General features: G+C 47.8%; 16 non-coding genes across 16 annotated transcripts; all 16 read left to right on the top strand.

Moving 5' to 3' along the window:
• The first annotated feature begins 842 nt into the window (after positions 1 to 842).
• Positions 843 to 1,033, top strand: LOC142709025 (U2 spliceosomal RNA). The gene has a single exon (XR_012868935.1). It is a non-coding gene; the product is annotated as a U2 spliceosomal RNA (small nuclear RNA).
• A 1,285-nt stretch (positions 1,034 to 2,318) lies between these two features.
• LOC142709024 (U2 spliceosomal RNA) lies at positions 2,319 to 2,509 on the top strand. Its single transcript, XR_012868934.1, has one exon. It is a non-coding gene; the product is annotated as a U2 spliceosomal RNA (small nuclear RNA).
• A 1,280-nt stretch (positions 2,510 to 3,789) lies between these two features.
• On the top strand, positions 3,790 to 3,980 carry LOC142709023 (U2 spliceosomal RNA). The gene has a single exon (XR_012868933.1). It is a non-coding gene; the product is annotated as a U2 spliceosomal RNA (small nuclear RNA).
• A 1,292-nt stretch (positions 3,981 to 5,272) lies between these two features.
• On the top strand, positions 5,273 to 5,463 carry LOC142709022 (U2 spliceosomal RNA). The gene has a single exon (XR_012868932.1). It is a non-coding gene; the product is annotated as a U2 spliceosomal RNA (small nuclear RNA).
• Positions 5,464 to 6,755: 1,292 nt separating this feature from the next.
• On the top strand, positions 6,756 to 6,946 carry LOC142709061 (U2 spliceosomal RNA). The gene has a single exon (XR_012868968.1). It is a non-coding gene; the product is annotated as a U2 spliceosomal RNA (small nuclear RNA).
• Positions 6,947 to 8,238: 1,292 nt separating this feature from the next.
• On the top strand, positions 8,239 to 8,429 carry LOC142709020 (U2 spliceosomal RNA). Its single transcript, XR_012868930.1, has one exon. It is a non-coding gene; the product is annotated as a U2 spliceosomal RNA (small nuclear RNA).
• Positions 8,430 to 9,701: 1,272 nt separating this feature from the next.
• LOC142709018 (U2 spliceosomal RNA) lies at positions 9,702 to 9,892 on the top strand. Its single transcript, XR_012868929.1, has one exon. It is a non-coding gene; the product is annotated as a U2 spliceosomal RNA (small nuclear RNA).
• Positions 9,893 to 11,176: 1,284 nt separating this feature from the next.
• Positions 11,177 to 11,367, top strand: LOC142709006 (U2 spliceosomal RNA). Its single transcript, XR_012868918.1, has one exon. It is a non-coding gene; the product is annotated as a U2 spliceosomal RNA (small nuclear RNA).
• Positions 11,368 to 12,655: 1,288 nt separating this feature from the next.
• LOC142709017 (U2 spliceosomal RNA) lies at positions 12,656 to 12,846 on the top strand. The gene has a single exon (XR_012868928.1). It is a non-coding gene; the product is annotated as a U2 spliceosomal RNA (small nuclear RNA).
• A 1,288-nt stretch (positions 12,847 to 14,134) lies between these two features.
• On the top strand, positions 14,135 to 14,325 carry LOC142709016 (U2 spliceosomal RNA). The gene has a single exon (XR_012868927.1). It is a non-coding gene; the product is annotated as a U2 spliceosomal RNA (small nuclear RNA).
• A 1,296-nt stretch (positions 14,326 to 15,621) lies between these two features.
• Positions 15,622 to 15,812, top strand: LOC142709015 (U2 spliceosomal RNA). The gene has a single exon (XR_012868926.1). It is a non-coding gene; the product is annotated as a U2 spliceosomal RNA (small nuclear RNA).
• Positions 15,813 to 17,112: 1,300 nt separating this feature from the next.
• LOC142709014 (U2 spliceosomal RNA) lies at positions 17,113 to 17,303 on the top strand. The gene has a single exon (XR_012868925.1). It is a non-coding gene; the product is annotated as a U2 spliceosomal RNA (small nuclear RNA).
• A 1,272-nt stretch (positions 17,304 to 18,575) lies between these two features.
• LOC142709013 (U2 spliceosomal RNA) lies at positions 18,576 to 18,766 on the top strand. The gene has a single exon (XR_012868924.1). It is a non-coding gene; the product is annotated as a U2 spliceosomal RNA (small nuclear RNA).
• Positions 18,767 to 20,042: 1,276 nt separating this feature from the next.
• LOC142709012 (U2 spliceosomal RNA) lies at positions 20,043 to 20,233 on the top strand. Its single transcript, XR_012868923.1, has one exon. It is a non-coding gene; the product is annotated as a U2 spliceosomal RNA (small nuclear RNA).
• A 1,292-nt stretch (positions 20,234 to 21,525) lies between these two features.
• On the top strand, positions 21,526 to 21,716 carry LOC142709011 (U2 spliceosomal RNA). Its single transcript, XR_012868922.1, has one exon. It is a non-coding gene; the product is annotated as a U2 spliceosomal RNA (small nuclear RNA).
• Positions 21,717 to 23,000: 1,284 nt separating this feature from the next.
• Positions 23,001 to 23,191, top strand: LOC142709009 (U2 spliceosomal RNA). Its single transcript, XR_012868920.1, has one exon. It is a non-coding gene; the product is annotated as a U2 spliceosomal RNA (small nuclear RNA).
• The last annotated feature ends 772 nt before the right edge of the window (positions 23,192 to 23,963 follow it).

Here is a 23,963-nt window from a genome sequence, read left to right as displayed (position 1 = left end):
TGTGTACACTAGATGGATGTGATGGAATGTACTGTCGTCCCTACATTTCAAGAAGAAGTAAGAATTGCAGTTGCAACAAAGCCTTGCTTGCCTACAAAGAGAGCAGCAATTTGGATTTGTTACTATGTTACCTAGAAGAATAACAAACTGTGCAAGGATGGAGGTTGTAGGAGCAAGGAGAAGTTGTCTGTAAAGTTGGTGGATGCCTATTTTCCATTTTGCAGTCCCTTGTCTCCCTCTTGTGGCCTCCTGGAGGCAACTAGCTGTGCAAAAAAAAGACAGCCTGGCGGCCGGCTGTTGCAGTGTTGCCCTCTCAGGCAACACTGAGTGACTGACTGAGCCTCACCGTCTTATATAAAGTTCAGACGGAACTTTGCACGTGTCATAGTGGAGCCCTCAGGATTCCAGAGCCAGCTTTCTGACATCATAATGGGGCCTCAGAGATAAAAGCCTGGGCCCAGGCAGTGTTGGTCAGTGCTGCTCAGCAGGCAGCACTGGACTGGACTGGATTACAGCTGATACAAGGTGTGAAGGAACAAGGGGTGGCTGTGGGCATGCACTTGCTGCCGCTGCCAGTGTTTATCTGCATGGCAGCAGGGCATTTGGGCGTTGCCAGGAAGGCGTTTTTATGTAGATTCCTCCTCTTTCAGCACTGCATTGTGGTGCAAGCAAAAGAAGCAAATCCTGTCTGGCTTCCTCTCCGGCCTTTATTCACCTCCCGTGTAGCTGTGAGTGTGTGAGCCTGCAGGGCCCCATGGAATTGCCTAGAAGTAGGCTGAATCGCTGCAAGGGCTGAACAGCAGTATCGGGCAGGCTCGGGCAACGCGCGGCCCGTTCGGGTTATCGCTTCTCGGCCTTTTGGCTAAGATCAAGTGTAGTATCTGTTCTTATCAGTTTAATATCTGATACGTCCCCTATCTGGGGACCATATATTAAATGGATTTTTAGAACAGGGAGATGGAAATAGAGCTTGCTCTGTCCACTCCACGCATTGACCTGGTATTGCAGTATTTCCAGGACCGGTGCACCCTTTCCTTATGTGTTGACTAAAAGCAGATTCCAAAAGTGTTTTTTGTCTTTGCTATTGTTTCTGTCTTTCTGAAGGGATCTCCCCTTTTAATCCCATTATTTCAACACCTGTTGGACAATGCATGAGTGATAATGAGCTCATTGATTAAATGCAATTAATGAATAGATTGCCACCTCTTGTTGTGTGTCGTCTGTGTTTCTGTGTTTCCGGCATTTCACATTGGAACACCTCATTCACCTTCCTTGTCTTCTCTCCGCCCTCCCTTTTAGGTAAGTTAAAGAGCTGCACCTGAGCCAGCCACTGATTGATTGATTGATTGATTGATTGATTGATTGATTGATTGATTGATGCAGCACAACAGTCAAATAGTGGAGTGGAGTAGGGGAACAGCAAACAGCCAATAAAGCAGCCCGCCCGCTCGCCTGCCCGCCACAATGGACCTACCTGTGTACACTAGATGGATGTGATGGAATGTACTGTCGTCCCTACATTTCAAGAAGAAGTAAGAATTGCAGTTGCAACAAAGCCTTGCTTGCCTACAAAGAGAGCAGCAATTTGGATTTGTTACTATGTTACCTAGAAGAATAACAAACTGTGCAAGGATGGAGGTTGTAGGAGCAAGGAGAAGTTGTCTGTAAAGTTGGTGGATGCCTATTTTCCATTTTGCAGTCCCTTGTCTCCCTCTTGTGGCCTCCTGGAGGCAACTAGCTGTGCAAAAAAAAAGACAGCCTGGCGGCCGGCTGTTGCAGTGTTGCCCTCTCAGGCAACACTGAGTGACTGACTGAGCCTCACCGTCTTATATAAAGTTCAGACGGAACTTTGCACGTGTCATAGTGGAGCCCTCAGGATTCCAGAGCCAGCTTTCTGACATCATAATGGGGCCTCAGAGATAAAAGCCTGGGCCCAGGCAGTGTTGGTCAGTGCTGCTCAGCAGGCAGCACTGGACTGGACTGGATTACAGCTGATACAAGGTGTGAAGGAACAAGGGGTGGCTGTGGGCATGCACTTGCTGCCGCTGCCAGTGTTTATCTGCATGGCAGCAGGGCATTTGGGCGTTGCCAGGAAGGCGTTTTTATGTAGATTCCTCCTCTTTCAGCACTGCATTGTGGTGCAAGCAAAAGAAGCAAATCCTGTCTGGCTTCCTCTCCGGCCTTTATTCACCTCCCGTGTAGCTGTGAGTGTGTGAGCCTGCAGGGCCCCATGGAATTGCCTAGAAGTAGGCTGAATCGCTGAAAGGGCTGAACAGCAGTATCGGGCAGGCTCGGGCAACGCGCGGCCCGTTCGGGTTATCGCTTCTCGGCCTTTTGGCTAAGATCAAGTGTAGTATCTGTTCTTATCAGTTTAATATCTGATACGTCCCCTATCTGGGGACCATATATTAAATGGATTTTTAGAACAGGGAGATGGAAATAGAGCTTGCTCTGTCCACTCCACGCATTGACCTGGTATTGCAGTATTTCCAGGACCGGTGCACCCTTTCCTTATGTGTTGACTAAAAGCAGATTCCAAAAGTGTTTTTTGTCTTTGCTATTGTTTCTGTCTTTCTGAAGGGATCTCCCCTTTTAATCCCATTATTTCAACACCTGTTGGACAATGCATGAGTGATAATGAGCTCATTGATTAAATGCAATTAATGAATAGATTGCCACCTCTTGTTGTGTGTCGTCTGTGTTTCTGTGTTTCCGGCATTTCACATTGGAACACCTCATTCACCTTCCTTGTCTTCTCTCCGCCCTCCCTTTTAGGTAAGTTAAAGAGCTGCACCTGAGCCAGCCACTGATTGATTGATTGATTGATTGATTGATTGATTGATTGATTGATGCAGCACAACAGTCAAATAGTGGAGTGGAGTAGGGGAACAGCAAACAGCCAATAAAGCAGCCCGCCCGCTCACCTGCCCGCCACAATGGACCTACCTGTGTACACTAGATGGATGTGATGGAATGTACTGTCGTCCCTACATTTCAAGAAGAAGTAAGAATTGCAGTTGCAACAAAGCCTTGCTTGCCTACAAAGAGAGCAGCAATTTGGATTTGTTACTATGTTACCTAGAAGAATAACAAACTGTGCAAGGATGGAGGTTGTAGGAGCAAGGAGAAGTTGTCTGTAAAGTTGGTGGATGCCTATTTTCCATTTTGCAGTCCCTTGTCTCCCTCTTGTGGCCTCCTGGAGGCAACTAGCTGTGCAAAAAAAAGACAGCCTGGCGGCCGGCTGTTGCAGTGTTGCCCTCTCAGGCAACACTGAGTGACTGACTGAGCCTCACCGTCTTATATAAAGTTCAGACGGAACTTTGCACGTGTCATAGTGGAGCCCTCAGGATTCCAGAGCCAGCTTTCTGACATCATAATGGGGCCTCAGAGATAAAAGCCTGGGCCCAGGCAGTGTTGGTCAGTGCTGCTCAGCAGGCAGCACTGGACTGGACTGGATTACAGCTGATACAAGGTGTGAAGGAACAAGGGGTGGCTGTGGGCATGCACTTGCTGCCGCTGCCAGTGTTTATCTGCATGGCAGCAGGGCATTTGGGCGTTGCCAGGAAGGCGTTTTTATGTAGATTCCTCCTCTTTCAGCACTGCATTGTGGTGCAAGCAAAAGAAGCAAATCCTGTCTGGCTTCCTCTCCGGCCTTTATTCACCTCCCGTGTAGCTGTGAGTGTGTGAGCCTGCAGGGCCCCATGGAATTGCCTAGAAGTAGGCTGAATCGCTGCAAGGGCTGAACAGCAGTATCGGGCAGGCTCGGGCAACGCGCGGCCCGTTCGGGTTATCGCTTCTCGGCCTTTTGGCTAAGATCAAGTGTAGTATCTGTTCTTATCAGTTTAATATCTGATACGTCCCCTATCTGGGGACCATATATTAAATGGATTTTTAGAACAGGGAGATGGAAATAGAGCTTGCTCTGTCCACTCCACGCATTGACCTGGTATTGCAGTATTTCCAGGACCGGTGCACCCTTTCCTTATGTGTTGACTAAAAGCAGATTCCAAAAGTGTTTTTTGTCTTTGCTATTGTTTCTGTCTTTCTGAAGGGATCTCCCCTTTTAATCCCATTATTTCAACACCTGTTGGACAATGCATGAGTGATAATGAGCTCATTGATTAAATGCAATTAATGAATAGATTGCCACCTCTTGTTGTGTGTCGTCTGTGTTTCTGTGTTTCCGGCATTTCACATTGGAACACCTCATTCACCTTCCTTGTCTTCTCTCCGCCCTCCCTTTTAGGTAAGTTAAAGAGCTGCACCTGAGCCAGCCACTGATTGATTGATTGATTGATTGATTGATTGATTGATTGATTGATTGATTGATTGATGCAGCACAACAGTCAAATAGTGGAGTGGAGTAGGGGAACAGCAAACAGCCAATAAAGCAGCCCGCCCGCTCACCTGCCCGCCACAATGGACCTACCTGTGTACACTAGATGGATGTGATGGAATGTACTGTCGTCCCTACATTTCAAGAAGAAGTAAGAATTGCAGTTGCAACAAAGCCTTGCTTGCCTACAAAGAGAGCAGCAATTTGGATTTGTTACTATGTTACCTAGAAGAATAACAAACTGTGCAAGGATGGAGGTTGTAGGAGCAAGGAGAAGTTGTCTGTAAAGTTGGTGGATGCCTATTTTCCATTTTGCAGTCCCTTGTCTCCCTCTTGTGGCCTCCTGGAGGCAACTAGCTGTGCAAAAAAAAGACAGCCTGGCGGCCGGCTGTTGCAGTGTTGCCCTCTCAGGCAACACTGAGTGACTGACTGAGCCTCACCGTCTTATATAAAGTTCAGACGGAACTTTGCACGTGTCATAGTGGAGCCCTCAGGATTCCAGAGCCAGCTTTCTGACATCATAATGGGGCCTCAGAGATAAAAGCCTGGGCCCAGGCAGTGTTGGTCAGTGCTGCTCAGCAGGCAGCACTGGACTGGACTGGATTACAGCTGATACAAGGTGTGAAGGAACAAGGGGTGGCTGTGGGCATGCACTTGCTGCCGCTGCCAGTGTTTATCTGCATGGCAGCAGGGCATTTGGGCGTTGCCAGGAAGGCGTTTTTATGTAGATTCCTCCTCTTTCAGCACTGCATTGTGGTGCAAGCAAAAGAAGCAAATCCTGTCTGGCTTCCTCTCCGGCCTTTATTCACCTCCCGTGTAGCTGTGAGTGTGTGAGCCTGCAGGGCCCCATGGAATTGCCTAGAAGTAGGCTGAATCGCTGCAAGGGCTGAACAGCAGTATCGGGCAGGCTCGGGCAACGCGCGGCCCGTTCGGGTTATCGCTTCTCGGCCTTTTGGCTAAGATCAAGTGTAGTATCTGTTCTTATCAGTTTAATATCTGATACGTCCCCTATCTGGGGACCATATATTAAATGGATTTTTAGAACAGGGAGATGGAAATAGAGCTTGCTCTGTCCACTCCACGCATTGACCTGGTATTGCAGTATTTCCAGGACCGGTGCACCCTTTCCTTATGTGTTGACTAAAAGCAGATTCCAAAAGTGTTTTTTGTCTTTGCTATTGTTTCTGTCTTTCTGAAGGGATCTCCCCTTTTAATCCCATTATTTCAACACCTGTTGGACAATGCATGAGTGATAATGAGCTCATTGATTAAATGCAATTAATGAATAGATTGCCACCTCTTGTTGTGTGTCGTCTGTGTTTCTGTGTTTCCGGCATTTCACATTGGAACACCTCATTCACCTTCCTTGTCTTCTCTCCGCCCTCCCTTTTAGGTAAGTTAAAGAGCTGCACCTGAGCCAGCCACTGATTGATTGATTGATTGATTGATTGATTGATTGATTGATTGATTGATTGATTGATGCAGCACAACAGTCAAATAGTGGAGTGGAGTAGGGGAACAGCAAACAGCCAATAAAGCAGCCCGCCCGCTCGCCTGCCCGCCACAATGGACCTACCTGTGTACACTAGATGGATGTGATGGAATGTACTGTCGTCCCTACATTTCAAGAAGAAGTAAGAATTGCAGTTGCAACAAAGCCTTGCTTGCCTACAAAGAGAGCAGCAATTTGGATTTGTTACTATGTTACCTAGAAGAATAACAAACTGTGCAAGGATGGAGGTTGTAGGAGCAAGGAGAATTTGTCTGTAAAGTTGGTGGATGCCTATTTTCCATTTTGCAGTCCCTTGTCTCCCTCTTGTGGCCTCCTGGAGGCAACTAGCTGTGCAAAAAAAAGACAGCCTGGCGGCCGGCTGTTGCAGTGTTGCCCTCTCAGGCAACACTGAGTGACTGACTGAGCCTCACCGTCTTATATAAAGTTCAGACGGAACTTTGCACGTGTCATAGTGGAGCCCTCAGGATTCCAGAGCCAGCTTTCTGACATCATAATGGGGCCTCAGAGATAAAAGCCTGGGCCCAGGCAGTGTTGGTCAGTGCTGCTCAGCAGGCAGCACTGGACTGGACTGGATTACAGCTGATACAAGGTGTGAAGGAACAAGGGGTGGCTGTGGGCATGCACTTGCTGCCGCTGCCAGTGTTTATCTGCATGGCAGCAGGGCATTTGGGCGTTGCCAGGAAGGCGTTTTTATGTAGATTCCTCCTCTTTCAGCACTGCATTGTGGTGCAAGCAAAAGAAGCAAATCCTGTCTGGCTTCCTCTCCGGCCTTTATTCACCTCCCGTGTAGCTGTGAGTGTGTGAGCCTGCAGGGCCCCATGGAATTGCCTAGAAGTAGGCTGAATCGCTGCAAGGGCTGAACAGCAGTATCGGGCAGGCTCGGGCAACGCGCGGCCCGTTCGGGTTATCGCTTCTCGGCCTTTTGGCTAAGATCAAGTGTAGTATCTGTTCTTATCAGTTTAATATCTGATACGTCCCCTATCTGGGGACCATATATTAAATGGATTATTAGAACAGGGAGATGGAAATAGAGCTTGCTCTGTCCACTCCACGCATTGACCTGGTATTGCAGTATTTCCAGGACCGGTGCACCCTTTCCTTATGTGTTGACTAAAAGCAGATTCCAAAAGTGTTTTTTGTCTTTGCTATTGTTTCTGTCTTTCTGAAGGGATCTCCCCTTTTAATCCCATTATTTCAACACCTGTTGGACAATGCATGAGTGATAATGAGCTCATTGATTAAATGCAATTAATGAATAGATTGCCACCTCTTGTTGTGTGTCGTCTGTGTTTCTGTGTTTCCGGCATTTCACATTGGAACACCTCATTCACCTTCCTTGTCTTCTCTCCGCCCTCCCTTTTAGGTAAGTTAAAGAGCTGCACCTGAGCCAGCCACTGATTGATTGATTGATTGATTGATTGATTGATTGATTGATTGATTGATTGATTGATGCAGCACAACAGTCAAATAGTGGAGTGGAGTAGGGGAACAGCAAACAGCCAATAAAGCAGCCCGCCCGCTCGCCTGCCCGCCACAATGGACCTACCTGTGTACACTAGATGGATGTGATGGAATGTACTGTCGTCCCTACATTTCAAGAAGAAGTAAGAATTGCAGTTGCAACAAAGCCTTGCTTGCCTACAAAGAGAGCAGCAATTTGGATTTGTTACTATGTTACCTAGAAGAATAACAAACTGTGCAAGGATGGAGGTTGTAGGAGCAAGGAGAAGTTGTCTGTAAAGTTGGTGGATGCCTATTTTCCATTTTGCAGTCCCTTCTCTCCCTCTTGTGGCCTCCTGGAGGCAACTAGCTGTGCAAAAAAAAGACAGCCTGGCGGCCGGCTGTTGCAGTGTTGCCCTCTCAGGCAACACTGAGTGACTGACTGAGCCTCACCGTCTTATATAAAGTTCAGACGGAACTTTGCACGTGTCATAGTGGAGCCCTCAGGATTCCAGAGCCAGCTTTCTGACATCATAATGGGGCCTCAGAGATAAAAGCCTGGGCCCAGGCAGTGTTGGTCAGTGCTGCTCAGCAGGCAGCACTGGACTGGACTGGATTACAGCTGATACAAGGTGTGAAGGAACAAGGGGTGGCTGTGGGCATGCACTTGCTGCCGCTGCCAGTGTTTATCTGCATGGCAGCAGGGCATTTGGGCGTTGCCAGGAAGGCGTTTTTATGTAGATTCCTCCTCTTTCAGCACTGCATTGTGGTGCAAGCAAAAGAAGCAAATCCTGTCTGGCTTCCTCTCCGGCCTTTATTCACCTCCCGTGTAGCTGTGAGTGTGTGAGCCTGCAGGGCCCCATGGAATTGCCTAGAAGTAGGCTGAATCGCTGCAAGGGCTGAACAGCAGTATCGGGCAGGCTCGGGCAACGCGCGGCCCGTTCGGGTTATCGCTTCTCGGCCTTTTGGCTAAGATCAAGTGTAGTATCTGTTCTTATCAGTTTAATATCTGATACGTCCCCTATCTGGGGACCATATATTAAATGGATTTTTAGAACAGGGAGATGGAAATAGAGCTTGCTCTGTCCACTCCACGCATTGACCTGGTATTGCAGTATTTCCAGGACCGGTGCACCCTTTCCTTATGTGTTGACTAAAAGCAGATTCCAAAAGTGTTTTTTGTCTTTGCTATTGTTTCTGTCTTTCTGAAGGGATCTCCCCTTTTAATCCCATTATTTCAACACCTGTTGGACAATGCATGAGTGATAATGAGCTCATTGATTAAATGCAATTAATGAATAGATTGCCACCTCTTGTTGTGTGTCGTCTGTGTTTCTGTGTTTCCGGCATTTCACATTGGAACACCTCATTCACCTTCCTTGTCTTCTCTCCGCCCTCCCTTTTAGGTAAGTTAAAGAGCTGCACCTGAGCCAGCCACTGATTGATTGATTGATTGATTGATTGATTGATTGATGCAGCACAACAGTCAAATAGTGGAGTGGAGTAGGGGAACAGCAAACAGCCAATAGAGCAGCCCGCCCGCTCGCCTGCCCGCCACAATGGACCTACCTGTGTACACTAGATGGATGTGATGGAATGTACTGTCGTCCCTACATTTCAAGAAGAAGTAAGAATTGCAGTTGCAACAAAGCCTTGCTTGCCTACAAAGAGAGCAGCAATTTGGATTTGTTACTATGTTACCTAGAAGAATAACAAACTGTGCAAGGATGGAGGTTGTAGGAGCAAGGAGAAGTTGTCTGTAAAGTTGGTGGATGCCTATTTTCCATTTTGCAGTCCCTTGTCTCCCTCTTGTGGCCTCCTGGAGGCAACTAGCTGTGCAAAAAAAAGACAGCCTGGCGGCCGGCTGTTGCAGTGTTGCCCTCTCAGGCAACACTGAGTGACTGACTGAGCCTCACCGTCTTATATAAAGTTCAGACGGAACTTTGCACGTGTCATAGTGGAGCCCTCAGGATTCCAGAGCCAGCTTTCTGACATCATAATGGGGCCTCAGAGATAAAAGCCTGGGCCCAGGCAGTGTTGGTCAGTGCTGCTCAGCAGGCAGCACTGGACTGGACTGGATTACAGCTGATACAAGGTGTGAAGGAACAAGGGGTGGCTGTGGGCATGCACTTGCTGCCGCTGCCAGTGTTTATCTGCATGGCAGCAGGGCATTTGGGCGTTGCCAGGAAGGCGTTTTTATGTAGATTCCTCCTCTTTCAGCACTGCATTGTGGTGCAAGCAAAAGAAGCAAATCCTGTCTGGCTTCCTCTCCGGCCTTTATTCACCTCCCGTGTAGCTGTGAGTGTGTGAGCCTGCAGGGCCCCATGGAATTGCCTAGAAGTAGGCTGAATCGCTGCAAGGGCTGAACAGCAGTATCGGGCAGGCTCGGGCAACGCGCGGCCCGTTCGGGTTATCGCTTCTCGGCCTTTTGGCTAAGATCAAGTGTAGTATCTGTTCTTATCAGTTTAATATCTGATACGTCCCCTATCTGGGGACCATATATTAAATGGATTTTTAGAACAGGGAGATGGAAATAGAGCTTGCTCTGTCCACTCCACGCATTGACCTGGTATTGCAGTATTTCCAGGACCGGTGCACCCTTTCCTTATGTGTTGACTAAAAGCAGATTCCAAAAGTGTTTTTTGTCTTTGCTATTGTTTCTGTCTTTCTGAAGGGATCTCCCCTTTTAATCCCATTATTTCAACACCTGTTGGACAATGCATGAGTGATAATGAGCTCATTGATTAAATGCAATTAATGAATAGATTGCCACCTCTTGTTGTGTGTCGTCTGTGTTTCTGTGTTTCCGGCATTTCACATTGGAACACCTCATTCACCTTCCTTGTCTTCTCTCCGCCCTCCCTTTTAGGTAAGTTAAAGAGCTGCACCTGAGCCAGCCACTGATTGATTGATTGATTGATTGATTGATTGATTGATTGATTGATTGATGCAGCACAACAGTCAAATAGTGGAGTGGAGTAGGGGAACAGCAAACAGCCAATAAAGCAGCCCGCCCGCTCGCCTGCCCGCCACAATGGACCTACCTGTGTACACTAGATGGATGTGATGGAATGTACTGTCGTCCCTACATTTCAAGAAGAAGTAAGAATTGCAGTTGCAACAAAGCCTTGCTTGCCTACAAAGAGAGCAGCAATTTGGATTTGTTACTATGTTACCTAGAAGAATAACAAACTGTGCAAGGATGGAGGTTGTAGGAGCAAGGAGAAGTTGTCTGTAAAGTTGGTGGATGCCTATTTTCCATTTTGCAGTCCCTTGTCTCCCTCTTGTGGCCTCCTGGAGGCAACTAGCTGTGCAAAAAAAAGACAGCCTGGCGGCCGGCTGTTGCAGTGTTGCCCTCTCAGGCAACACTGAGTGACTGACTGAGCCTCACCGTCTTATATAAAGTTCAGACGGAACTTTGCACGTGTCATAGTGGAGCCCTCAGGATTCCAGAGCCAGCTTTCTGACATCATAATGGGGCCTCAGAGATAAAAGCCTGGGCCCAGGCAGTGTTGGTCAGTGCTGCTCAGCAGGCAGCACTGGACTGGACTGGATTACAGCTGATACAAGGTGTGAAGGAACAAGGGGTGGCTGTGGGCATGCACTTGCTGCCGCTGCCAGTGTTTATCTGCATGGCAGCAGGGCATTTGGGCGTTGCCAGGAAGGCGTTTTTATGTAGATTCCTCCTCTTTCAGCACTGCATTGTGGTGCAAGCAAAAGAAGCAAATCCTGTCTGGCTTCCTCTCCGGCCTTTATTCACCTCCCGTGTAGCTGTGAGTGTGTGAGCCTGCAGGGCCCCATGGAATTGCCTAGAAGTAGGCTGAATCGCTGCAAGGGCTGAACAGCAGTATCGGGCAGGCTCGGGCAACGCGCGGCCCGTTCGGGTTATCGCTTCTCGGCCTTTTGGCTAAGATCAAGTGTAGTATCTGTTCTTATCAGTTTAATATCTGATACGTCCCCTATCTGGGGACCATATATTAAATGGATTTTTAGAACAGGGAGATGGAAATAGAGCTTGCTCTGTCCACTCCACGCATTGACCTGGTATTGCAGTATTTCCAGAACCGGTGCACCCTTTCCTTATGTGTTGACTAAAAGCAGATTCCAAAAGTGTTTTTTGTCTTTGCTATTGTTTCTGTCTTTCTGAAGGGATCTCCCCTTTTAATCCCATTATTTCAACACCTGTTGGACAATGCATGAGTGATAATGAGCTCATTGATTAAATGCAATTAATGAATAGATTGCCACCTCTTGTTGTGTGTCGTCTGTGTTTCTGTGTTTCCGGCATTTCACATTGGAACACCTCATTCACCTTCCTTGTCTTCTCTCCGCCCTCCCTTTTAGGTAAGTTAAAGAGCTGCACCTGAGCCAGCCACTGATTGATTGATTGATTGATTGATTGATTGATTGATTGATTGATTGATTGATGCAGCACAACAGTCAAATAGTGGAGTGGAGTAGGGGAACAGCAAACAGCCAATAAAGCAGCCCGCCCGCTCGCCTGCCCGCCACAATGGACCTACCTGTGTACACTAGATGGATGTGATGGAATGTACTGTCGTCCCTACATTTCAAGAAGAAGTAAGAATTGCAGTTGCAACAAAGCCTTGCTTGCCTACAAAGAGAGCAGCAATTTGGATTTGTTACTATGTTACCTAGAAGAATAACAAACTGTGCAAGGATGGAGGTTGTAGGAGCAAGGAGAAGTTGTCTGTAAAGTTGGTGGATGCCTATTTTCCATTTTGCAGTCCCTTGTCTCCCTCTTGTGGCCTCCTGGAGGCAACTAGCTGTGCAAAAAAAAGACAGCCTGGCGGCCGGCTGTTGCAGTGTTGCCCTCTCAGGCAACACTGAGTGACTGACTGAGCCTCACCGTCTTATATAAAGTTCAGACGGAACTTTGCACGTGTCATAGTGGAGCCCTCAGGATTCCAGAGCCAGCTTTCTGACATCATAATGGGGCCTCAGAGATAAAAGCCTGGGCCCAGGCAGTGTTGGTCAGTGCTGCTCAGCAGGCAGCACTGGACTGGACTGGATTACAGCTGATACAAGGTGTGAAGGAACAAGGGGTGGCTGTGGGCATGCACTTGCTGCCGCTGCCAGTGTTTATCTGCATGGCAGCAGGGCATTTGGGCGTTGCCAGGAAGGCGTTTTTATGTAGATTCCTCCTCTTTCAGCACTGCATTGTGGTGCAAGCAAAAGAAGCAAATCCTGTCTGGCTTCCTCTCCGGCCTTTATTCACCTCCCGTGTAGCTGTGAGTGTGTGAGCCTGCAGGGCCCCATGGAATTGCCTAGAAGTAGGCTGAATCGCTGCAAGGGCTGAACAGCAGTATCGGGCAGGCTCGGGCAACGCGCGGCCCGTTCGGGTTATCGCTTCTCGGCCTTTTGGCTAAGATCAAGTGTAGTATCTGTTCTTATCAGTTTAATATCTGATACGTCCCCTATCTGGGGACCATATATTAAATGGATTTTTAGAACAGGGAGATGGAAATAGAGCTTGCTCTGTCCACTCCACGCATTGACCTGGTATTGCAGTATTTCCAGGACCGGTGCACCCTTTCCTTATGTGTTGACTAAAAGCAGATTCCAAAAGTGTTTTTTGTCTTTGCTATTGTTTCTGTCTTTCTGAAGGGATCTCCCCTTTTAATCCCATTATTTCAACACCTGTTGGACAATGCATGAGTGATAATGAGCTCATTGATTAAATGCAATTAATGAATAGATTGCCACCTCTTGTTGTGTGTCGTCTGTGTTTCTGTGTTTCCGGCATTTCACATTGGAACACCTCATTCACCTTCCTTGTCTTCTCTCCGCCCTCCCTTTTAGGTAAGTTAAAGAGCTGCACCTGAGCCAGCCACTGATTGATTGATTGATTGATTGATTGATTGATTGATTGATTGATTGATTGATGCAGCACAACAGTCAAATAGTGGAGTGGAGTAGGGGAACAGCAAACAGCCAATAAAGCAGCCCGCCCGCTCGCCTGCCCGCCACAATGGACCTACCTGTGTACACTAGATGGATGTGATGGAATGTACTGTCGTCCCTACATTTCAAGAAGAAGTAAGAATTGCAGTTGCAACAAAGCCTTGCTTGCCTACAAAGAGAGCAGCAATTTGGATTTGTTACTATGTTACCTAGAAGAATAACAAACTGTGCAAGGATGGAGGTTGTAGGAGCAAGGAGAAGTTGTCTGTAAAGTTGGTGGATGCCTATTTTCCATTTTGCAGTCCCTTGTCTCCCTCTTGTGGCCTCCTGGAGGCAACTAGCTGTGCAAAAAAAAGACAGCCTGGCGGCCGGCTGTTGCAGTGTTGCCCTCTCAGGCAACACTGAGTGACTGACTGAGCCTCACCGTCTTATATAAAGTTCAGACGGAACTTTGCACGTGTCATAGTGGAGCCCTCAGGATTCCAGAGCCAGCTTTCTGACATCATAATGGGGCCTCAGAGATAAAAGCCTGGGCCCAGGCAGTGTTGGTCAGTGCTGCTCAGCAGGCAGCACTGGACTGGACTGGATTACAGCTGATACAAGGTGTGAAGGAACAAGGGGTGGCTGTGGGCATGCACTTGCTGCCGCTGCCAGTGTTTATCTGCATGGCAGCAGGGCATTTGGGCGTTGCCAGGAAGGCGTTTTTATGTAGATTCCTCCTCTTTCAGCACTGCATTGTGGTGCAAGCAAAAGAAGCAAATCCTGTCTGGCTTCCTCTCCGGCCTTTATTCACCTCCCGTGTAGCTGTGAGTGTGTGAGCCTGCAGGGCCCCATGGAATTGCCTAGAAGTAGGCTGAATCGCTGCAAGGGCTGAACAGCAGTATCGGGCAGGCTCGGGCAACGCGCGGCCCGTTCGGGTTATCGCTTCTCGGCCTTTTGGCTAAGATCAAGTGTAGTATCTGTTCTTATCAGTTTAATATCTGATACGTCCCCTATCTGGGGACCATATATTAAATGGATTTTTAGAACAGGGAGATGGAAATAGAGCTTGCTCTGTCCACTCCACGCATTGACCTGGTATTGCAGTATTTCCAGGACCGGTGCACCCTTTCCTTATGTGTTGACTAAAAGCAGATTCCAAAAGTGTTTTTTGTCTTTGCTATTGTTTCTGTCTTTCTGAAGGGATCTCCCCTTTTAATCCCATTATTTCAACACCTGTTGGACAATGCATGAGTGATAATGAGCTCATTGATTAAATGCAATTAATGAATAGATTGCCACCTCTTGTTGTGTGTCGTCTGTGTTTCTGTGTTTCCGGCATTTCACATTGGAACACCTCATTCACCTTCCTTGTCTTCTCTCCGCCCTCCCTTTTAGGTAAGTTAAAGAGCTGCACCTGAGCCAGCCACTGATTGATTGATTGATTGATTGATTGATTGATTGATTGATTGATTGATTGATTGATTGATGCAGCACAACAGTCAAATAGTGGAGTGGAGTAGGGGAACAGCAAACAGCCAATAAAGCAGCCCGCCCGCTCGCCTGCCCGCCACAATGGACCTACCTGTGTACACTAGATGGATGTGATGGAATGTACTGTCGTCCCTACATTTCAAGAAGAAGTAAGAATTGCAGTTGCAACAAAGCCTTGCTTGCCTACAAAGAGAGCAGCAATTTGGATTTGTTACTATGTTACCTAGAAGAATAACAAACTGTGCAAGGATGGAGGTTGTAGGAGCAAGGAGAAGTTGTCTGTAAAGTTGGTGGATGCCTATTTTCCATTTTGCAGTCCCTTGTCTCCCTCTTGTGGCCTCCTGGAGGCAACTAGCTGTGCAAAAAAAAGACAGCCTGGCGGCCGGCTGTTGCAGTGTTGCCCTCTCAGGCAACACTGAGTGACTGACTGAGCCTCACCGTCTTATATAAAGTTCAGACGGAACTTTGCACGTGTCATAGTGGAGCCCTCAGGATTCCAGAGCCAGCTTTCTGACATCATAATGGGGCCTCAGAGATAAAAGCCTGGGCCCAGGCAGTGTTGGTCAGTGCTGCTCAGCAGGCAGCACTGGACTGGACTGGATTACAGCTGATACAAGGTGTGAAGGAACAAGGGGTGGCTGTGGGCATGCACTTGCTGCCGCTGCCAGTGTTTATCTGCATGGCAGCAGGGCATTTGGGCGTTGCCAGGAAGGCGTTTTTATGTAGATTCCTCCTCTTTCAGCACTGCATTGTGGTGCAAGCAAAAGAAGCAAATCCTGTCTGGCTTCCTCTCCGGCCTTTATTCACCTCCCGTGTAGCTGTGAGTGTGTGAGCCTGCAGGGCCCCATGGAATTGCCTAGAAGTAGGCTGAATCGCTGCAAGGGCTGAACAGCAGTATCGGGCAGGCTCGGGCAACGCGCGGCCCGTTCGGGTTATCGCTTCTCGGCCTTTTGGCTAAGATCAAGTGTAGTATCTGTTCTTATCAGTTTAATATCTGATACGTCCCCTATCTGGGGACCATATATTAAATGGATTTTTAGAACAGGGAGATGGAAATAGAGCTTGCTCTGTCCACTCCACGCATTGACCTGGTATTGCAGTATTTCCAGGACCGGTGCACCCTTTCCTTATGTGTTGACTAAAAGCAGATTCCAAAAGTGTTTTTTGTCTTTGCTATTGTTTCTGTCTTTCTGAAGGGATCTCCCCTTTTAATCCCATTATTTCAACACCTGTTGGACAATGCATGAGTGATAATGAGCTCATTGATTAAATGCAATTAATGAATAGATTGCCACCTCTTGTTGTGTGTCGTCTGTGTTTCTGTGTTTCCGGCATTTCACATTGGAACACCTCATTCACCTTCCTTGTCTTCTCTCCGCCCTCCCTTTTAGGTAAGTTAAAGAGCTGCACCTGAGCCAGCCACTGATTGATTGATTGATTGATTGATTGATTGATTGATTGATTGATTGATTGATTGATTGATTGATGCAGCACAACAGTCAAATAGTGGAGTGGAGTAGGGGAACAGCAAACAGCCAATAAAGCAGCCCGCCCGCTCGCCTGCCCGCCACAATGGACCTACCTGTGTACACTAGATGGATGTGATGGAATGTACTGTCGTCCCTACATTTCAAGAAGAAGTAAGAATTGCAGTTGCAACAAAGCCTTGCTTGCCTACAAAGAGAGCAGCAATTTGGATTTGTTACTATGTTACCTAGAAGAATAACAAACTGTGCAAGGATGGAGGTTGTAGGAGCAAGGAGAAGTTGTCTGTAAAGTTGGTGGATGCCTATTTTCCATTTTGCAGTCCCTTCTCTCCCTCTTGTGGCCTCCTGGAGGCAACTAGCTGTGCAAAAAAAAGACAGCCTGGCGGCCGGCTGTTGCAGTGTTGCCCTCTCAGGCAACACTGAGTGACTGACTGAGCCTCACCGTCTTATATAAAGTTCAGACGGAACTTTGCACGTGTCATAGTGGAGCCCTCAGGATTCCAGAGCCAGCTTTCTGACATCATAATGGGGCCTCAGAGATAAAAGCCTGGGCCCAGGCAGTGTTGGTCAGTGCTGCTCAGCAGGCAGCACTGGACTGGACTGGATTACAGCTGATACAAGGTGTGAAGGAACAAGGGGTGGCTGTGGGCATGCACTTGCTGCCGCTGCCAGTGTTTATCTGCATGGCAGCAGGGCATTTGGGCGTTGCCAGGAAGGCGTTTTTATGTAGATTCCTCCTCTTTCAGCACTGCATTGTGGTGCAAGCAAAAGAAGCAAATCCTGTCTGGCTTCCTCTCCGGCCTTTATTCACCTCCCGTGTAGCTGTGAGTGTGTGAGCCTGCAGGGCCCCATGGAATTGCCTAGAAGTAGGCTGAATCGCTGCAAGGGCTGAACAGCAGTATCGGGCAGGCTCGGGCAACGCGCGGCCCGTTCGGGTTATCGCTTCTCGGCCTTTTGGCTAAGATCAAGTGTAGTATCTGTTCTTATCAGTTTAATATCTGATACGTCCCCTATCTGGGGACCATATATTAAATGGATTTTTAGAACAGGGAGATGGAAATAGAGCTTGCTCTGTCCACTCCACGCATTGACCTGGTATTGCAGTATTTCCAGGACCGGTGCACCCTTTCCTTATGTGTTGACTAAAAGCAGATTCCAAAAGTGTTTTTTGTCTTTGCTATTGTTTCTGTCTTTCTGAAGGGATCTCCCCTTTTAATCCCATTATTTCAACACCTGTTGGACAATGCATGAGTGATAATGAGCTCATTGATTAAATGCAATTAATGAATAGATTGCCACCTCTTGTTGTGTGTCGTCTGTGTTTCTGTGTTTCCGGCATTTCACATTGGAACACCTCATTCACCTTCCTTGTCTTCTCTCCGCCCTCCCTTTTAGGTAAGTTAAAGAGCTGCACCTGAGCCAGCCACTGATTGATTGATTGATTGATTGATTGATTGATTGATGCAGCACAACAGTCAAATAGTGGAGTGGAGTAGGGGAACAGCAAACAGCCAATAGAGCAGCCCGCCCGCTCGCCTGCCCGCCACAATGGACCTACCTGTGTACACTAGATGGATGTGATGGAATGTACTGTCGTCCCTACATTTCAAGAAGAAGTAAGAATTGCAGTTGCAACAAAGCCTTGCTTGCCTACAAAGAGAGCAGCAATTTGGATTTGTTACTATGTTACCTAGAAGAATAACAAACTGTGCAAGGATGGAGGTTGTAGGAGCAAGGAGAAGTTGTCTGTAAAGTTGGTGGATGCCTATTTTCCATTTTGCAGTCCCTTGTCTCCCTCTTGTGGCCTCCTGGAGGCAACTAGCTGTGCAAAAAAAAGACAGCCTGGCGGCCGGCTGTTGCAGTGTTGCCCTCTCAGGCAACACTGAGTGACTGACTGAGCCTCACCGTCTTATATAAAGTTCAGACGGAACTTTGCACGTGTCATAGTGGAGCCCTCAGGATTCCAGAGCCAGCTTTCTGACATCATAATGGGGCCTCAGAGATAAAAGCCTGGGCCCAGGCAGTGTTGGTCAGTGCTGCTCAGCAGGCAGCACTGGACTGGACTGGATTACAGCTGATACAAGGTGTGAAGGAACAAGGGGTGGCTGTGGGCATGCACTTGCTGCCGCTGCCAGTGTTTATCTGCATGGCAGCAGGGCATTTGGGCGTTGCCAGGAAGGCGTTTTTATGTAGATTCCTCCTCTTTCAGCACTGCATTGTGGTGCAAGCAAAAGAAGCAAATCCTGTCTGGCTTCCTCTCCGGCCTTTATTCACCTCCCGTGTAGCTGTGAGTGTGTGAGCCTGCAGGGCCCCATGGAATTGCCTAGAAGTAGGCTGAATCGCTGCAAGGGCTGAACAGCAGTATCGGGCAGGCTCGGGCAACGCGCGGCCCGTTCGGGTTATCGCTTCTCGGCCTTTTGGCTAAGATCAAGTGTAGTATCTGTTCTTATCAGTTTAATATCTGATACGTCCCCTATCTGGGGACCATATATTAAATGGATTTTTAGAACAGGGAGATGGAAATAGAGCTTGCTCTGTCCACTCCACGCATTGACCTGGTATTGCAGTATTTCCAGGACCGGTGCACCCTTTCCTTATGTGTTGACTAAAAGCAGATTCCAAAAGTGTTTTTTGTCTTTGCTATTGTTTCTGTCTTTCTGAAGGGATCTCCCCTTTTAATCCCATTATTTCAACACCTGTTGGACAATGCATGAGTGATAATGAGCTCATTGATTAAATGCAATTAATGAATAGATTGCCACCTCTTGTTGTGTGTCGTCTGTGTTTCTGTGTTTCCGGCATTTCACATTGGAACACCTCATTCACCTTCCTTGTCTTCTCTCCGCCCTCCCTTTTAGGTAAGTTAAAGAGCTGCACCTGAGCCAGCCACTGATTGATTGATTGATTGATTGATTGATTGATTGATTGATGCAGCACAACAGTCAAATAGTGGAGTGGAGTAGGGGAACAGCAAACAGCCAATAAAGCAGCCCGCCCGCTCGCCTGCCCGCCACAATGGACCTACCTGTGTACACTAGATGGATGTGATGGAATGTACTGTCGTCCCTACATTTCAAGAAGAAGTAAGAATTGCAGTTGCAACAAAGCCTTGCTTGCCTACAAAGAGAGCAGCAATTTGGATTTGTTACTATGTTACCTAGAAGAATAACAAACTGTGCAAGGATGGAGGTTGTAGGAGCAAGGAGAAGTTGTCTGTAAAGTTGGTGGATGCCTATTTTCCATTTTGCAGTCCCTTGTCTCCCTCTTGTGGCCTCCTGGAGGCAACTAGCTGTGCAAAAAAAAGACAGCCTGGCGGCCGGCTGTTGCAGTGTTGCCCTCTCAGGCAACACTGAGTGACTGACTGAGCCTCACCGTCTTATATAAAGTTCAGACGGAACTTTGCACGTGTCATAGTGGAGCCCTCAGGATTCCAGAGCCAGCTTTCTGACATCATAATGGGGCCTCAGAGATAAAAGCCTGGGCCCAGGCAGTGTTGGTCAGTGCTGCTCAGCAGGCAGCACTGGACTGGACTGGATTACAGCTGATACAAGGTGTGAAGGAACAAGGGGTGGCTGTGGGCATGCACTTGCTGCCGCTGCCAGTGTTTATCTGCATGGCAGCAGGGCATTTGGGCGTTGCCAGGAAGGCGTTTTTATGTAGATTCCTCCTCTTTCAGCACTGCATTGTGGTGCAAGCAAAAGAAGCAAATCCTGTCTGGCTTCCTCTCCGGCCTTTATTCACCTCCCGTGTAGCTGTGAGTGTGTGAGCCTGCAGGGCCCCATGGAATTGCCTAGAAGTAGGCTGAATCGCTGCAAGGGCTGAACAGCAGTATCGGGCAGGCTCGGGCAACGCGCGGCCCGTTCGGGTTATCGCTTCTCGGCCTTTTGGCTAAGATCAAGTGTAGTATCTGTTCTTATCAGTTTAATATCTGATACGTCCCCTATCTGGGGACCATATATTAAATGGATTTTTAGAACAGGGAGATGGAAATAGAGCTTGCTCTGTCCACTCCACGCATTGACCTGGTATTGCAGTATTTCCAGGACCGGTGCACCCTTTCCTTATGTGTTGACTAAAAGCAGATTCCAAAAGTGTTTTTTGTCTTTGCTATTGTTTCTGTCTTTCTGAAGGGATCTCCCCTTTTAATCCCATTATTTCAACACCTGTTGGACAATGCATGAGTGATAATGAGCTCATTGATTAAATGCAATTAATGAATAGATTGCCACCTCTTGTTGTGTGTCGTCTGTGTTTCTGTGTTTCCGGCATTTCACATTGGAACACCTCATTCACCTTCCTTGTCTTCTCTCCGCCCTCCCTTTTAGGTAAGTTAAAGAGCTGCACCTGAGCCAGCCACTGATTGATTGATTGATTGATTGATTGATTGATTGATTGATTGATTGATTGATTGATGCAGCACAACAGTCAAATAGTGGAGTGGAGTAGGGGAACAGCAAACAGCCAATAAAGCAGCCCGCCCGCTCGCCTGCCCGCCACAATGGACCTACCTGTGTACACTAGATGGATGTGATGGAATGTACTGTCGTCCCTACATTTCAAGAAGAAGTAAGAATTGCAGTTGCAACAAAGCCTTGCTTGCCTACAAAGAGAGCAGCAATTTGGATTTGTTACTATGTTACCTAGAAGAATAACAAACTGTGCAAGGATGGAGGTTGTAGGAGCAAGGAGAAGTTGTCTGTAAAGTTGGTGGATGCCTATTTTCCATTTTGCAGTCCCTTGTCTCCCTCTTGTGGCCTCCTGGAGGCAACTAGCTGTGCAAAAAAAAGACAGCCTGGCGGCCGGCTGTTGCAGTGTTGCCCTCTCAGGCAACACTGAGTGACTGACTGAGCCTCACCGTCTTATATAAAGTTCAGACGGAACTTTGCACGTGTCATAGTGGAGCCCTCAGGATTCCAGAGCCAGCTTTCTGACATCATAATGGGGCCTCAGAGATAAAAGCCTGGGCCCAGGCAGTGTTGGTCAGTGCTGCTCAGCAGGCAGCACTGGACTGGACTGGATTACAGCTGATACAAGGTGTGAAGGAACAAGGGGTGGCTGTGGGCATGCACTTGCTGCCGCTGCCAGTGTTTATCTGCATGGCAGCAGGGCATTTGGGCGTTGCCAGGAAGGCGTTTTTATGTAGATTCCTCCTCTTTCAGCACTGCATTGTGGTGCAAGCAAAAGAAGCAAATCCTGTCTGGCTTCCTCTCCGGCCTTTATTCACCTCCCGTGTAGCTGTGAGTGTGTGAGCCTGCAGGGCCCCATGGAATTGCCTAGAAGTAGGCTGAATCGCTGCAAGGGCTGAACAGCAGTATCGGGCAGGCTCGGGCAACGCGCGGCCCGTTCGGGTTATCGCTTCTCGGCCTTTTGGCTAAGATCAAGTGTAGTATCTGTTCTTATCAGTTTAATATCTGATACGTCCCCTATCTGGGGACCATATATTAAATGGATTTTTAGAACAGGGAGATGGAAATAGAGCTTGCTCTGTCCACTCCACGCATTGACCTGGTATTGCAGTATTTCCAGGACCGGTGCACCCTTTCCTTATGTGTTGACTAAAAGCAGATTCCAAAAGTGTTTTTTGTCTTTGCTATTGTTTCTGTCTTTCTGAAGGGATCTCCCCTTTTAATCCCATTATTTCAACACCTGTTGGACAATGCATGAGTGATAATGAGCTCATTGATTAAATGCAATTAATGAATAGATTGCCACCTCTTGTTGTGTGTCGTCTGTGTTTCTGTGTTTCCGGCATTTCACATTGGAACACCTCATTCACCTTCCTTGTCTTCTCTCCGCCCTCCCTTTTAGGTAAGTTAAAGAGCTGCACCTGAGCCAGCCACTGATTGATTGATTGATTGATTGATTGATTGATTGATTGATTGATTGATGCAGCACAACAGTCAAATAGTGGAGTGGAGTAGGGGAACAGCAAACAGCCAATAAAGCAGCCCGCCCGCTCGCCTGCCCGCCACAATGGACCTACCTGTGTACACTAGATGGATGTGATGGAATGTACTGTCGTCCCTACATTTCAAGAAGAAGTAAGAATTGCAGTTGCAACAAAGCCTTGCTTGCCTACAAAGAGAGCAGCAATTTGGATTTGTTACTATGTTACCTAGAAGAATAACAAACTGTGCAAGGATGGAGGTTGTAGGAGCAAGGAGAAGTTGTCTGTAAAGTTGGTGGATGCCTATTTTCCATTTTGCAGTCCCTTGTCTCCCTCTTGTGGCCTCCTGGAGGCAACTAGCTGTGCAAAAAAAAGACAGCCTGGCGGCCGGCTGTTGCAGTGTTGCCCTCTCAGGCAACACTGAGTGACTGACTGAGCCTCACCGTCTTATATAAAGTTCAGACGGAACTTTGCACGTGTCATAGTGGAGCCCTCAGGATTCCAGAGCCAGCTTTCTGACATCATAATGGGGCCTCAGAGATAAAAGCCTGGGCCCAGGCAGTGTTGGTCAGTGCTGCTCAGCAGGCAGCACTGGACTGGACTGGATTACAGCTGATACAAGGTGTGAAGGAACAAGGGGTGGCTGTGGGCATGCACTTGCTGCCGCTGCCAGTGTTTATCTGCATGGCAGCAGGGCATTTGGGCGTTGCCAGGAAGGCGTTTTTATGTAGATTCCTCCTCTTTCAGCACTGCATTGTGGTGCAAGCAAAAGAAGCAAATCCTGTCTGGCTTCCTCTCCGGCCTTTATTCACCTCCCGTGTAGCTGTGAGTGTGTGAGCCTGCAGGGCCCCATGGAATTGCCTAGAAGTAGGCTGAATCGCTGCAAGGGCTGAACAGCAGTATCGGGCAGGCTCGGGCAACGCGCGGCCCGTTCGGGTTATCGCTTCTCGGCCTTTTGGCTAAGATCAAGTGTAGTATCTGTTCTTATCAGTTTAATATCTGATACGTCCCCTATCTGGGGACCATATATTAAATGGATTTTTAGAACAGGGAGATGGAAATAGAGCTTGCTCTGTCCACTCCACGCATTGACCTGGTATTGCAGTATTTCCAGGACCGGTGCACCCTTTCCTTATGTGTTGACTAAAAGCAGATTCCAAAAGTGTTTTTTGTCTTTGCTATTGTTTCTGTCTTTCTGAAGGGATCTCCCCTTTTAATCCCATTATTTCAACACCTGTTGGACAATGCATGAGTGATAATGAGCTCATTGATTAAATGCAATTAATGAATAGATTGCCACCTCTTGTTGTGTGTCGTCTGTGTTTCTGTGTTTCCGGCATTTCACATTGGAACACCTCATTCACCTTCCTTGTCTTCTCTCCGCCCTCCCTTTTAGGTAAGTTAAAGAGCTGCACCTGAGCCAGCCACTGATTGATTGATTGATTGATTGATTGATTGATTGATTGATTGATTGATTGATTGATTGATTGATTGATGCAGCACAACAGTCAAATAGTGGAGTGGAGTAGGGGAACAGCAAACAGCCAATAAAGCAGCCCGCCCGCTCGCCTGCCCGCCACAATGGACCTACCTGTGTACACTAGATGGATGTGATGGAATGTACTGTCGTCCCTACATTTCAAGAAGAAGTAAGAATTGCAGTTGCAACAAAGCCTTGCTTGCCTACAAAGAGAGCAGCAATTTGGATTTGTTACTATGTTACCTAGAAGAATAACAAACTGTGCAAGGATGGAGGTTGTAGGAGCAAGGAGAAGTTGTCTGTAAAGTTGGTGGATGCCTATTTTCCATTTTGCAGTCCCTTGTCTCCCTCTTGTGGCCTCCTGGAGGCAACTAGCTGTGCAAAAAAAAGACAGCCTGGCGGCCGGCTGTTGCAGTGTTGCC

Source organism: Rhinoderma darwinii, unplaced genomic scaffold (assembly GCF_050947455.1).
Source record: "Rhinoderma darwinii isolate aRhiDar2 unplaced genomic scaffold, aRhiDar2.hap1 Scaffold_4030, whole genome shotgun sequence".
NCBI classification, from domain to species: domain Eukaryota; kingdom Metazoa; phylum Chordata; class Amphibia; order Anura; family Rhinodermatidae; genus Rhinoderma; species Rhinoderma darwinii.
The sequence above is the reverse complement of the archived record's forward strand: the minus strand, read 5'-3'. Positions and strand labels throughout refer to the sequence as shown.